This window comes from Nycticebus coucang, chromosome 18 (genome assembly GCF_027406575.1).
Source record: "Nycticebus coucang isolate mNycCou1 chromosome 18, mNycCou1.pri, whole genome shotgun sequence".
NCBI classification, from domain to species: Eukaryota; Metazoa; Chordata; class Mammalia; order Primates; family Lorisidae; genus Nycticebus; species Nycticebus coucang.
The window spans coordinates 54,821,236-54,834,655 of NC_069797.1; the positions used below are offsets into that span (position 1 = coordinate 54,821,236).

At 43.7% G+C, this 13,420-nt stretch overlaps 1 long non-coding RNA gene across 1 annotated transcript; it reads left to right on the forward strand.

The window, feature by feature from the left end:
- The first annotated feature begins 571 nt into the window (after positions 1-571).
- LOC128570370 (uncharacterized) lies at positions 572-3,891 on the forward strand. Its single transcript, XR_008375553.1, has 2 exons — positions 572-2,806; positions 3,388-3,891. It is a non-coding gene; the product is annotated as an uncharacterized LOC128570370 (long non-coding RNA).
- Positions 3,892-13,420: the final 9,529 nt, after the last annotated feature.

Genomic DNA, 13,420 nt, shown 5'->3' on the forward strand with positions numbered 1-13,420 from the left:
TGGGGAGTGGCTGAGGCAGCACTGACCTCCACTTCCCACAGAAAGGAGCTGGCTGCCCAACATTTTCCCACCCGAGGGGGATGAGTTGGCAGATCCACTTTTTTTTTTTTTTTGCATCTCACAGACACATTCATGCCACAAGTATACAGCACTTATACAAGTACACAGGGGCAGTCCATGTCCCCATGTAACACAGCTTGCTTAGCTCTCCGGGCAGACTGATGGTCTATCTCGTGCACTTAGTGATGACCATGAGCAGGTGCAGGAGCTTTCAAATCTTTACTTATTTTATCAGCACTCCTGATTTTATAAACAATGAAGCTCATCAAGCAACCCCATTCCAATCCAGATCTCTTGGTAAACTTTGGTATAGGAAGGTTTCGTGGGGACCCACATATTTTTTTTTTTTTTTGGTTTTTGGCCGGGGCTGGGTTTGAACCCGCCACCTCCGGCATATGGGACCGGCGCCCTACCCCTTGAGCCACAGGCGCTGCCCATGGGACCCACATATTTTTAATAATGCTTTGAGGCATTTCTTTCACCCGAATCTATTCTGTGCGGCTACATCTTCCAGCTCCATGTCAGTTTTACACCACATCCTCGGCTCCAAAGCAACGGCTGGGCCCAGTAGAGACCCACAGCCAGATTGACTTGGCAAATCTTGCCTCCTGTTGGGCTGCAGGAGCTGCAAAGCCTCTCCTCAGGAGGCTTTGTTTACCCTCAGAGCGATCTGAGGGGGCAGTCTGCTTTGGGGGGGATATCCATGCCAAATCCGGGTTCCCTGCTCACGGGAAGCTCTGTGCTCTGCCTCATGGGGACTTGCCAATGGGAGGTGTTTATAGACCCTTCTAGAAGTGGCTTAAGTTCCTGAGATCTAGCATGATGAGGGGGGTTACTAATGTCTTAACCCCAAACCTTTCAAAAGAACTGTTTGGGTTGGGGGCCAAGGAAACTAAGCCTCAGATGTCCCAGAGAAATTTTCTAATTTAATGGGAAGTAAATTGAAGCTTACAAAAAGGCACAAACCAACACAAGACATAATTTAAATAAAACATCAATCTTGGGTGGCACCTGTGGTGAGTAGGGCGCTGGCCCAATATACAGAGGTGGGTGGGTTCGAACCACACCCTGGGCAAACTGCAACAACAACAAAAAAATAGCCAGGCGTTGTGGCGGGTGCCTGTAGTTCCAGCTACAGGGAGGCTGAGGCAAGAGAATCACCTAAGCTCAAGAGCTGCAGGTTGCTGTGAGCTGTGGCGCCACGGCACTCTACCAAGGGCAACCAAGTGAGACTCTGTCTCTAAAAAAATAAAAAATCAATCCTTTTCTCTTCAGAGGAAACCAGTTGACTTCCCATTTGTAGACAGTTCCTCGCAAGAATGGGCCTGGGAATTCTTCAGCGTCTTTGCTATGTGTAGAACTATGCTGAGCTCTCTAAAGAGGGTACAAAAGAAAACAAAACCATGGGGTAGTGACTGCAGAGAAGAGAAGGAACAGATGGAGAAGAAACCTGGGTGCTCATCCCACAAATGAAATGACATGAGCAAAAGGCACCTCATGCTGACAAGTGCAGGCAGTTCAGGAGCCCTGCAGACTCGCAGGTGAGCCAGTCTGGGGTGGGAGAAAGAGTATAGACTTTGGAGGCCCGGCATGGTGGCTCCCACCTGAAATCCTGGCACTTTGGGAGACTGAGGCAGGAGGATCACTTGAAGTCAGGAGTTTGAGACCAAACTGAGCAAGAGTGAGATCTGACTATTGAAAATAGAAAAATTAGCCAGGCATGTGGCACACATGAGGCTGGGAGGCAGGATGCTCTCTTGAGCCCAGGAGTTTCCGGTTGCAGTGATGACACCACTACACTCTAGCCAGGTGAAAGAGCAAGACCCTCAGGGGGAAAAAAACAAAGTCTTTGGAGCCTGCAAGTCCATTTTTGAATCTTGGCTCTGCTATTTCTAAGCTATGAAACATTAGGCAAAGTTTCTGACCTCTCTGAGCTCCGCCTATGGACAACTTGGAGGGAGGCTGAAATTACAGTAGTGCAGTACCTGGTCCTGGCATAGTGTAGGAATTGCAGGTGTGTGAGCTCCATCTCCCAGGGATGCCAGCTTAGACCACATGAGACCTTTGTCCATGCCCCTCCTAGAATGTGGCCTACCCAGCCATTATTTGTCTGAGATAATTTGCTGGAGATGTGTGAGAGGAAGAAGGGAGGCAGCAGCAGTCAGGTACCTCCTCCTACGTTCATAACATGCAGACTCCACTTACACACAAAGGGGTGGGCCTGGGTTCCCGGGGAGAAATTGTGAAATTGAGCCTCTTCAGTTCTGTCTGGTCTAAATCTAGCAGTTCCCTGGTTACCCACCCCCGGGCTTTGTGATTGGCTGGCTGTGGTGAGTGTGGTGCAGGCATCGGAGCATGTGTGAGCTGCTGAAGGAGCTGCAGCATCCCTTAGTCTCAGGCCCCCGGGAGGCGGAGGGGGAGGGGAAAGAGCAAGGGCTGAGCCGTGCAGGGAAGAGGAGCCATTTCTCTTCACTGATTACGGCGACCCCTGTGCTCACAGCTCACATTTTTCCAGAATCTAGGGGCCTCATCAGCCTAGGACTCCACAATGCTGGATATTTTCATCCTAATGTTCTTTGCCATTATAGGCCTGGTCATTCTGTCCTACATTATCTATCTGCTCTAGTGGCCTGGAGCTGCAGCGGGGAACCCACAGAACAACTCAGAGGGGAAGGATGAAGCTGAAAGGCCGAGCATCCTGCTTGCTGACGCACCGGTGGATTTTTGCTTCTGGTCATGATTTCGGGTATTGATTCAGAAACAAAATGAAAAGAGCTTGTTTTCCTATTTTTTCTTAGATGCATTGATGTAGCATTTCTCAGACTGCTCTGAAGAGAATAAGAAATGCCAGTTTCTTTCTTGGGGACCTAGTTTAAAACAAAATTTTTTCAAATTAAAAATAAAGCCCACAGTGCAAAGGTTTTTTCGGTAGCAAGGGCTGGGAATGATGGGTGTGGCAGAGAAGGACTATTATTTCCTAATTTTTTCTTAAAATTTGAGCAAATTTTAAGTGCTCAAATTCCAAGTTGTCTGTTTTCTCCTGATGATTAAAGGTAAAACACATCTCTATATGTCAGCAGAGTTGTTTATGAATATGCTTGCCTAGATGGATTGAGTAATTATTAATTTATTCTTGAGGATGAAATAGCAAATAAAATTTACTTGGGGTGGGGTTTTGGGAGGAGACGTGCATTTTTTCCCAGTTGTGGGATTTGGCAGAGAGGAGGGAAAAACTCCTAATTCTTCTCCTAATCCATGACCAGTACTGATACATGTATCTTTGCTGCTATCCCTATCTGAGACTTTTTGTTTCTGGGTTTCCCACAGCTCCTGGTCACCAGTCCAACAAAGACCTCTTATCAACAGCAGCAGTCCCACTGCCCAATAGACCCCTTCCAGAGCCTTCCCGACATGGTTAACCCCTGGCGAGCAAGGGGCTCTTTGAGCTCAGAGGCAGAGGCACTTGACTGGACATCAGGAATTCGTGGACGTGATTGGCAGATGCTGCATGTTTTTGAGCTGTAGATAGAGGGTGTTGAGACACACAAAGTTGAAATGTAGACTCATTAAAGTTATCATGGATAACGGCTCAAAAATTCATTTTGGTAGCCTTTCCTTAGGTCTAAATGCAACTGCATATTGCACTGACTTATGTTCTTTCCTTTCCCTCTCACATGCAAGAATTCCCTTGTTAAGTTCAAGACCAAGTTCAAGTTGTCTTATCTTCATGTATGAAGTAGTCACTTTATTATTGTCTTTACAGATTGCACAATCTGAGGTTGTGTGGTTTCTCTTGTCTCACTCCCTGGCCAGAAGGAACTTGTCTTTTTTTTTTTTTTTTTTTTTTTTGTAGAGACAGAGTCTCACTTTATGGCCCTTGGTAGAGTGCCGTGGCCTCACACAGCTCACAGCAACCTCCAACTCCTGGGCTTAAGCGATTCTCTTGCCTCAGCCTCCCGAGTAGCTGGGACTACAGGCACCCGCCACAGCACCCAGCTATTTTTTGGTTGCAGTTCAGCCGAGGCCGGGTTTGAACCCACCACCCTCGGTATATGGGGCCGGCGCCTTACCGACTGAGCCACAGGCGCCGCCCGGAACTTGTCTTTTTTAAAAAAAGATTTATCATTTCTTCCCCACCTCGAATCGCTTGTGTTCCAACCTCCAGCTTAAAGGGAGAAATGTGTATAGTCTTCCTTCTTTGCACCTGACTGAATTATAAATTATTGAAATAAGATGGTTATACTTACTTAGGAAAAATGTCTAACCCCCAAATGAGGGTCTTTTATTTAATTGTCAAATGTTCCTTTCCTGGGAGAGGGGGAAAGTTTCAATATATTTCTCTGATCCTTTAGGGCAGAAGAAACTATGTATTTTGGGATTCATAGTAGAACTGGCCCCCAAAACTAGGGTTTTTTTTTTTTTTTTTTTCAGTTTTTGACCAGGGCTGTGTTTGAACTTGCCACCTCTGGTATATGGGGTTGGTGCCCTACTCCTTGAGCCACAGGCACTGCCCGGGTTTTTTTTTTTTTTTTTGAGACAGAGTCTCATTGTGTCACCCTCGGTAGAGTGCTATGGCATCACAGCTCACAGCAACCTCAAACTCTTGGGCTTAAGTGATTCTCTTGCCTCACACCTGGCTATTTTTTTTTTGTTGTTGTAATTGTCATTATTGTTTAGCAGGCCCGGGCTGGGTTCAAACCTGCCAGCCTCGGTGTATGTGACCGGCATCCTACCCACTGAAGTACGGGCACCACCCGAATCTAGGGTATTTATTCCTTTGACAAATCCATCACAGTTTGTTCTACATTCGTTTTTCCCTTATAGCTTAAAAATAAGGAGAAAGATTAACAATTTTTAGCAATAACATTGTATTCAGTTTCTCTGTTTTAAAAAGAAATAAAATCGGGTGGCGCCTGTGGCTCAGTTGGTAGGGCGCCGGCCCCATATGCCGAGGGTGGCGGGTTCAAGCCTGGCCCCGGCTGAACTGCAAACAAACAAACAAAAAAATAGCCAGGCGTTGTGGCAGGCGCCTGTAGTCCCAGCTACTCGGGAGGCTGAGGCAAGAGAATCGCTTAAGCCCAGGAGTTGGAGGTTGCTGTGAGCTGTGTGATGCCATGGTATTCTACCGAGGGCCATAAAGTGAAACTCTGTCTCTACAAAAAAAAGAAATAAAATCAAGGCATTAAAAAATATATATATAGGGCTGCACCTGTGGCTCAAGGAGTAGGGTGCCAGTCCCATATGCTGGAGGTGGCAGGTTCAAACTCAGCCCCAGCCAAAAACCAAAAAAAAAAAAAATATATATATATATATATATATTTTTTTTTTTTTTTTTTTTGAACAGAGTTTCAAGCTGTCACACTAGGTAGAGTGCTGTCGTATCATAGCTCACAGCAACTTTCAACTCGGGCTCAAGTGATCCTCTTGCCTCAGTTTTTCTATTTTTAGTAGAGATGGGGTCTTGCTTTTGCTCAGGCTGGTCTTGAGCTCAAGCAATCCCCCTCCCAATCCACCCCCACCTAAGCCTCCCAGAGTGCTAGGATTACAGGACTGTGCACTGTGCACTGTGCCTGGCCGATATATTTGATAATTAAAGTGGCACACTTGCATTTTAAATTTTGGACAAGAAAAAACACTATTCTGGATGCTTTGTCTTGGCAGCAAATTATGTGATCTTCAATAAGTCATTTAAACTTAAGGGCTTCAGTTTATTCTGTCAAATGAAAGTGTTAGACTAGGCTCGCCTGTAGCTCATTGAGTAGGGCTCCAGCCACATACACTGAGGTTGGCAGATTTGAGCCCTGTTAGGGCCTGCTAAACAATAACGACAACTGCAACCAAAAATAGCCAGGTGTTGTGGTGGGTGCCTATAGTCCCAGCTACTTGAGAGGCTGAAGCGAGAGAATTGCTTAAGCCTAAGAGTTTGAGGGTGCTGTGAGCTGTGACGTCACAGCACTCTATCCAGGGTGACAGCTTGAGACTCTGTTTCAAAAAAAAAAAGGAGGGTGGTGCTTGTGGCTCAGTCGGTAAGGCGCCAGCCCCATATACGGAGGGTGGTGGGTTCAAACCCGGCCCTGGCCGAACTGCAACCAAAAAATAGCCGGGCGTTGTGGCGGGCGCCTGTAGTCCCAGCTACTCGGGAGGCTGAGGCAAAAGAATCACTTAAGCCCAGGAGTTGGAGGTTGCTGTGAGCTGTGTGATGCCATGGCACTCTACCGAGGGCTATAAAGTGTGACTCTGTCTCTACAAAAAAAAAAAAAAAAAAAAAAGGAAAAGAAAATATTAGACTAGAAAATTCCTAACTAGACTAATATCCCTAACCTTTAAAAATTCTTGAATTCTAGACAGGGCACTCTGGTTCACACTTGTAATCCTAGCACTCTGGGAGGCTGGAGTGGGTGGATGGCTTGAGCTCAGGAGTTCAAGACTACCCTCAGCAACAGTGAGATTTCATCACTACTAAAATTAGAAAAAGTAGCTGGGCACTGGGGCGGGCACTTGTAGTCCTAGCTACTTGGGAGGCTGAGGAATGAGGAGCTCTTGGATTCAAGAGATTGAGGTTGTTGTAAGCTATGATGAGGCCATGGCACTCAGGTCGGAAGAATGAGACTCTGTCTCAAAAAAAAAAATTCTATAATTCTAGAATGTATTATCTTTGGAAACTACATCATTGAGAGCAGAATTACCACAGCTCTCACTATGTTGCCCAGGCTGGCCTTGAAGTCCTGGCCTCAAGCCATCCTCCCACCTCAGCCTCCTTCATACCTGAGACTATAGCTATGAGCTACTGTACCCAGCTTGAAACAAATTCTTTTTTTGTAAAGATAGTGTCTCACTTTTTTTCCCTGGTTAGAGAGTGCTGTGGTGTCATCAGAGGTCATAACCTCAACTCTTGGGCTCAAGGGATCCTCTTGCCTCAACCTCCCAAGTAGTTGGGACTATAAGTGTCCAGCACTATGTCTGGCTAGGGTTTTTTTTTTTTTTTTTTTCCTTTCTGCTTTTGGTAGAGACAAGGTCTTACTCTTGCTGAGGCTGGTCTCAAATGCCTGAGCTCAAGCTATCCTCTACATCAGCTCCTGTAACCACTGTGCTATGGGCGCCGAGCCTGTCTTTTCTTTAAACATTTATCATTTCTTCTCCACCTTAAACCATTTGTGCCCCAACTTCTCACTTAAGGGAAAAATGTGTACAGTCTTCCTTCTTTGCACCTGCCTGAATTACAAATTATTGAAATAAGATGGTTATACTCACTCAGGAAAAAGTCTTACCTCCAAATGAAGGCTTTTTATTCAATTGTCAAATGTTCCTTTTCTGGAAAAAGAAACCTTTCAACATATTTCTCTCAGTGATAAATACTACTGGTACTGGGCAAAATGTAGGGAGAGAAGATTACGGATCTTTTCAATTATTTGAGAAATATAGTTTAAAAAAAAAACATACATTTCAAAAGAAATCTTATGACTTTGTGCTTATATCCATGCTATAACTTGCTAGTTTATAACAGGTTTTTACTATGTTATTTTGATAAATTTTATTTTACTTAATTTTTTTGTAGAGACAGAGTCTCACTTTATAGCCCTCGGTAGAGTTATGTGGCGTCACACAGCTCACAGCAACCTCCAACTCCTGGGCTTAAGCGATTCTCTTGTCTCAGCCTCCCGAGTAGCTGGGACTACAGGCGTCCGCCACAACGCTCAGCTATTTTTTGGTTGCAGTTTGGCCGGGGCCGGGTTTGAACCCGCCACCCTCGGTATATGGGGCCGGCGCCTTACCGACTGAGCCACAGGCACCGCCCTATTTTGATAAATTTTAAAATCCCATATTTAGACTATTTGTACATTGGCATCCTAAAATTTAGTAAAACATTTTTAAAAGTTACTTCTATAATATAAAGTTTTGTATAAATTTTATAAATCTCTGTCATAGGGTAATCATGTCCAATAAAAGAGGAGTGTACTTGGTTCAGGTCAATGTAGTGAAGGAAAGTACTACCAAATCCAAAAGGGGGGGGGACCAGATATGTAGCAGCACCCCTTGCCCCCTACCATAAGAATGTGACCTTTTGTAACTGTCCTAGGAAATAGCCCCGAGCTGAAGCAGATAACGGGTAACTGGTTCTGAAAGAAAAAAGCTAAGCAAATGTTTAACTGCTGATCTTGTCTTAAGACAGATGAGTAATGAACCAGAGTTCTTCTTATCTGGAAAAGCCCCTATGTCTGCTACCCCTCCCTAAAGCCCCTGCTATGTCTGCTGCCCCTCCCTACTTTATGGTTTTTGCCTTTATAAACTTGTAAAACCTGCTGTTCAGGGCTTGACTCCTCGGCTCCTAAAAGAGTTGTGAGTCAAGCCCCAGCATGCTGGAATAAAATCCTCTTGCTATTTGCATCAAGCGCCATCTCTTGCGGTTGATTGGGGTCGTCAGAGCTCAGGGCAGAGTGGAGGGTCCTGCCCCAAGTCTTTCAGTAGCAAAAAACAATTCTGAATAATTGTAAATTACTTAGAAAAAATTAGTGTGACATGATGCCAAGAATCATTATTACATTAATACCTGATTTCTTGGTGAAAGTAGGGGGTTTGTGTAGAATAGTGATATATTTAAGGAGAAAGGATTACTAAGAGGACAGATTTTGAAAAAGTTAAATAATAGAAAGGCTCCATGCCTGTGGCTCAAGTGACTAAGGCGCCAGCCACATACACCTGAGCTGGCAGGTTTGAATCCAGCTCAAGCCTGCCAGACAACAATGATGGCTGCGACCAAAAAATAGCCAGGCATTGTGGCGGGCGCCTATAGTCCCAGCTACTTGGGAGACGGAGGCAGGAGAATCACTTGAGCCCAGGAGTTGTAGGTTGCTGTGAGCTGTGATGCCATAGCACTCTACCCAGGGTGACAGCTTGAGGCTCTGTCTCAAAGAAAAAAAAAAAAAAAGGAAAGATAAATATAGGATTAAAACCACCTATGACTCATTGTTCTGGGTGTATGGAATCAAACTCAAACTACCTGAATCTCAAATTTGTCTTGACATGACTTATTACATTTTAAAAACTTTGCTTGCTTTTATTTTTTAATTTTTAATTTTTAGTTTTTGAGACAGAGTCTCAAGCTATTGCCCTGGGTAGAGTGATATGGCGGTCGTAGCTCACAGCAACCTCAAACTCAGGCTCAAGCAATCCTCTTGCCTCAGTTTTTCTATTCTCAGTAGAGACAGGGTCTCACTTTTGCTCAGGCTGATCTCAAACTTAAGCAATCCACCCGCCTCGGCCTCCCAGAGTGCTAGGATTACAGGCGTGAGCCACTGCACCTGGCCTTTGCTTGCTTTTAAAAGGCTTCAATATAGCATTATTCAGACTTTAAAAGCCCTTAAAATACTTTAATTAATTAATTTTGAGACAGTGTCTCACTCTGTTGCACTAAGCTAGAGTGCTATGGAGTCCACCTAACTCAAAGCAACCTCAAACCCTAGGGTTCTCCTCCTGAGTAGCAGGAACTACAGGAGCCAGGCATGATACTTGGCTATTTATTTTTCTTTCTATTTTTAGTAGAGATGGGTCTTACTCTTGCTCAGGCTGATCTCAAACTCCTTTTTTTTTTGTAGAGACAGAGTCTCACTTTACCACCCTTGGTAGAGTGCCATGACGTCACAGGACTCACAGCAACCTCTAACTCTTGGGACTTACGCGATTCTCTTGCCTCAGCCTCCTGAGCAGCTGGGACTACAGGCGCCAGCCACAACGCCCGGCTATTTTTGTTGCGGTTTGGCTGGGGCTGGGTTTGAACCCTCCACTCTTGGAATATGGGGCTGGCGCCCTACTCACTGAGCCACAGGCACCGCCCCTGATCTCAAACTCCTAAGCACAAATGATCCTCCCACCTCAGCCTCCCAGAATGCTAGGATTGCGCAAATCACCGCTCCTGGCTCATTTTAATTTTAAATTACTCAAAAGTAATGGGATTTTTTTTTTCTTAACGAGGTACTTAAGCATAGCTGAAGTCGAAAATTGTCTCATGTAAATTATATTCTTTGTTTTTTTAAAACTCTAAATATTTACTAGGCCTAGAATGGCTTCGTCTAAGTTAGTTTTGCTACTGTCTAAAACAAAAATAAAACCAAAGTCATATATAAAGAGGGAACAGAAAAAGCCACTGACACAACTTCCAGTACAAAATCAAAGACACTAAGGCAGATATATTTAAAAATACATAAGAACTTCTTTGTTCTTTTTTTTTTTTTTTTTTTTGTAGAGACAGAGTCTCACTTTATGGCTCTCGGTAGAGTGCTGTGGCCTCACACAGCTCACAGCAACCTCCAACTCCTGGGCTTAAGCGATTCTCCCGCCTCAGCCTCCCGAGTAGCTGGGACCACAGGCGCCCGCCACAACGCCCGGCTATTTTTTGGTTGCAGTTTGGCCGGGGCCAGGTTTGAACCCGTCACCCTCGTATATGGGGCCGGCGCCTTACCGACTGAGCAACAGGCGCCGCCCAAGAACTTCTTTGTTCTTAAAAACTGTGTAAGATCTTACATAGTCATAGGAAGTCATGGGAAATTGCAGGTAATCACAATACTAATTATACTTTTTGTCTTTTGTAACCAAAGTTAAACTATAATTATTGCATCTAATAATATCAATTGCCACTCTGGGAGGTTGAGGCAGGTGGATTGCCTGAGCTCACAGGTTCGAGACCAGCCTGAATCAGAGCAAGACCTTGTCTCTAAAAATAACCGGGCACTGTGGCGGGTGCCTGTAGTCCCAGCTACTTGGAAGGCTGAGGCAAGAGAATCGCTTGGGCCCAAGAGTTTGAGGTTGTCCCAGCTGCTGGGGAGGCTGAGGCAAGAGAATCACGTAAGCCCAAGAGTTGGAGGTTGCTGTGAGCCATGTGACGCCACGGCACTCTACTGAGGGCAGTAAAGTGAGACTTGGTCTCTAAAAAAAAAAAAGTTTGAGGTTGCTGTGAGCTGTGATGTCATAGCACACTACTGGGGGCAACAAAGTGAGACTCTGTCTCAAAAAAAAAAAAAGAAAAGAAAAGAAATACCAATTACTTGGGGATTTGGTCTGAGTTACACAGCAGAATAGTCTACAGTACTGTTCTATGTAGAGAATATGGTTCAATTTATGAGTTGTTGCTAGTAAATGAAATTATTTAATTTTTTATATATATGCTATAATATTAAACATAAGTATCACTTATACATACATATATAGCTAATTACAACTTTATATTAAGACGTTTCATTTTTGATCATGGTTGAGCTTTAATTAACAGCATAAATGCAGATAAATTTCCCCACAAGAAACTCAATGACTTGCACAATGACAAACTCTGAACAAGTTGGAAATGTTTCATTTTAATGTGATCTTATTAATATAAATAAGTAACAAAATTTAGCAAACATCAAATATTTAAGTGTCAAAGACATTTTACAATAAATACAATACTTTTGAAATAACAGTGCATATTTTTTAGTTTTGTGCACCTTTAAGAAAGCAATGATCTGGCTCGGCGCCTGTGGCTCAAGCAGCTAAGGCGCCAGCCACATACACCTGAGTTGGCGGGTTCGAATCCAGCCTGGGCCCGCCAAACAACAATGACTGCAACCAAAAAAAAAGAAATAGCCGGGCGTTGTGGCGGGCGCCTGTAGTCCCAGCTACTTGGGAGGTGGAGGCAGGAGAATCGCTTAAGCCTATGAGTTGGAGGTTGCTGTGAGCTGCGATGCCACAGCACTCTACCCAGGGTGACAGCTTGAAGCTCTGTCTCAAAAAAAAAAAAAAAAGAAAGAAAAGAAAGCAATGATCTTAGAATGTCTACAAGCATTGGGTGGTGCCTGTGGTTCAGTGGGTAGGGCGCCGGCCCCATATACTGAGGGCCATATACTGGCCCCAGCCAAACTGCAAGAACAAAAAATAGCCAGGTGTTGTGGCAGCTACTTGGGAGGCTGAGGCAAGAGAATCCCCTAAGCCCAGGAGTTGGAGGTTGCTGTGAGCTGTGTGACGCTATGGCACTCTATTGAGGGTGATAAAGAGAGACAATGTCTCTGCAAAAAAAAAAAATAATAATGTCTGCAAGTATTAATTAAAAAAAAAAATAGGAGTCTTTCAAAGGCTAAACAGTTGGGTTTTAAGGTTTGTTTTTTTAAGGCTAAACAATAGGGTCTTAAGTTTTTGTTTTTGTTTTTTTAAGTCTCTAGTTACTTGAGAAATTTTCGGGACTTATATTTGTTTTGTTGATGGAAAAAATGTATCCGTAGTCCTTTGGAACTTTTTTCTTTTAACCTGGAGTAGACTGTCCAATACAGCTGTCCTACGGGTCATCTTTCCTATCTTAGTAATCTTTCAATAAACGAAGAAGCATATGTCCATATCCTGATTTCTTGAGGGTTTCACGCTATCTGCTATTAGAATTGCTACAGAAACCACATTGCTAGTAAAGTATCTAATAACCAAAACGACTTTTTGTAGCAGCTTTGTTTTACCCTTCACAGTATTTGTTGATAGAAAAATCTATAATCGTATAATTGAGTAATAGTCACAAGAGGTTAACTCTTGAGTAATAATCACACAAAAAGAGGTTAGTGCTTGTTAGTGACATAAGATGGTTCTCCCAGTTGCACCTTCTGCTGGGTACCTCATAACAGCCCTAATCTCCAAAGGGGAATAATTACCCTAGTAATAAAATCTTTGTCATTAATTGAAGATCTAAAAGCAAGAACTAACGCATCATATGATGAGAAAAGTATGAAACAAGGTGCCTATTGTTCATGCTATGGAGAATTGCCTAATAAACAATGCTTGAACTTCTTGAACACTTGAACTGCTTCCCAACTGTCATTTATCACCTGTGAGTATGATAGAGGTGAGAGGATCGAAGGGCATGAGAAGGAATCATCCAAAAAAAATGTTAAGGTTCTATAGTTTCATAAGGTACAGAGTAATCGCATCTTAGCTTTTTGGCTAAGATCAACAGCATAAGGTACAGAGTAATTATCACAATATACAAACTTTGGTTTGTAAGAAAAGTAGCATCGTAAGTTTATTGGTAGTACTATTATGGTGTGTGGTATGCACACAGAAACAATAATAAAGATAAATATAACAATGTGTTGTTAAGTTTGCTTTGTAGTAGAAGTAAAAATCATCCTACATATCAAAGTCAGATGAGGGTGAGGATATCACTATGAAAAGCAAAGAAAAGGGCTGGGAACCTAGGTCTTTTCATTTATGCCAATATTCTAATTTAAAAAAAGGTATAGGCTGGGTGGTGCCTGTGGCTCAAGGAGTAGGGCGCTGGTCCCATATGCCGGAGGTGGCGGGTTCAAACCCAGCCCCGGCCAAAAACCACAAAAAAAAAGAAAAGGTATAGGCT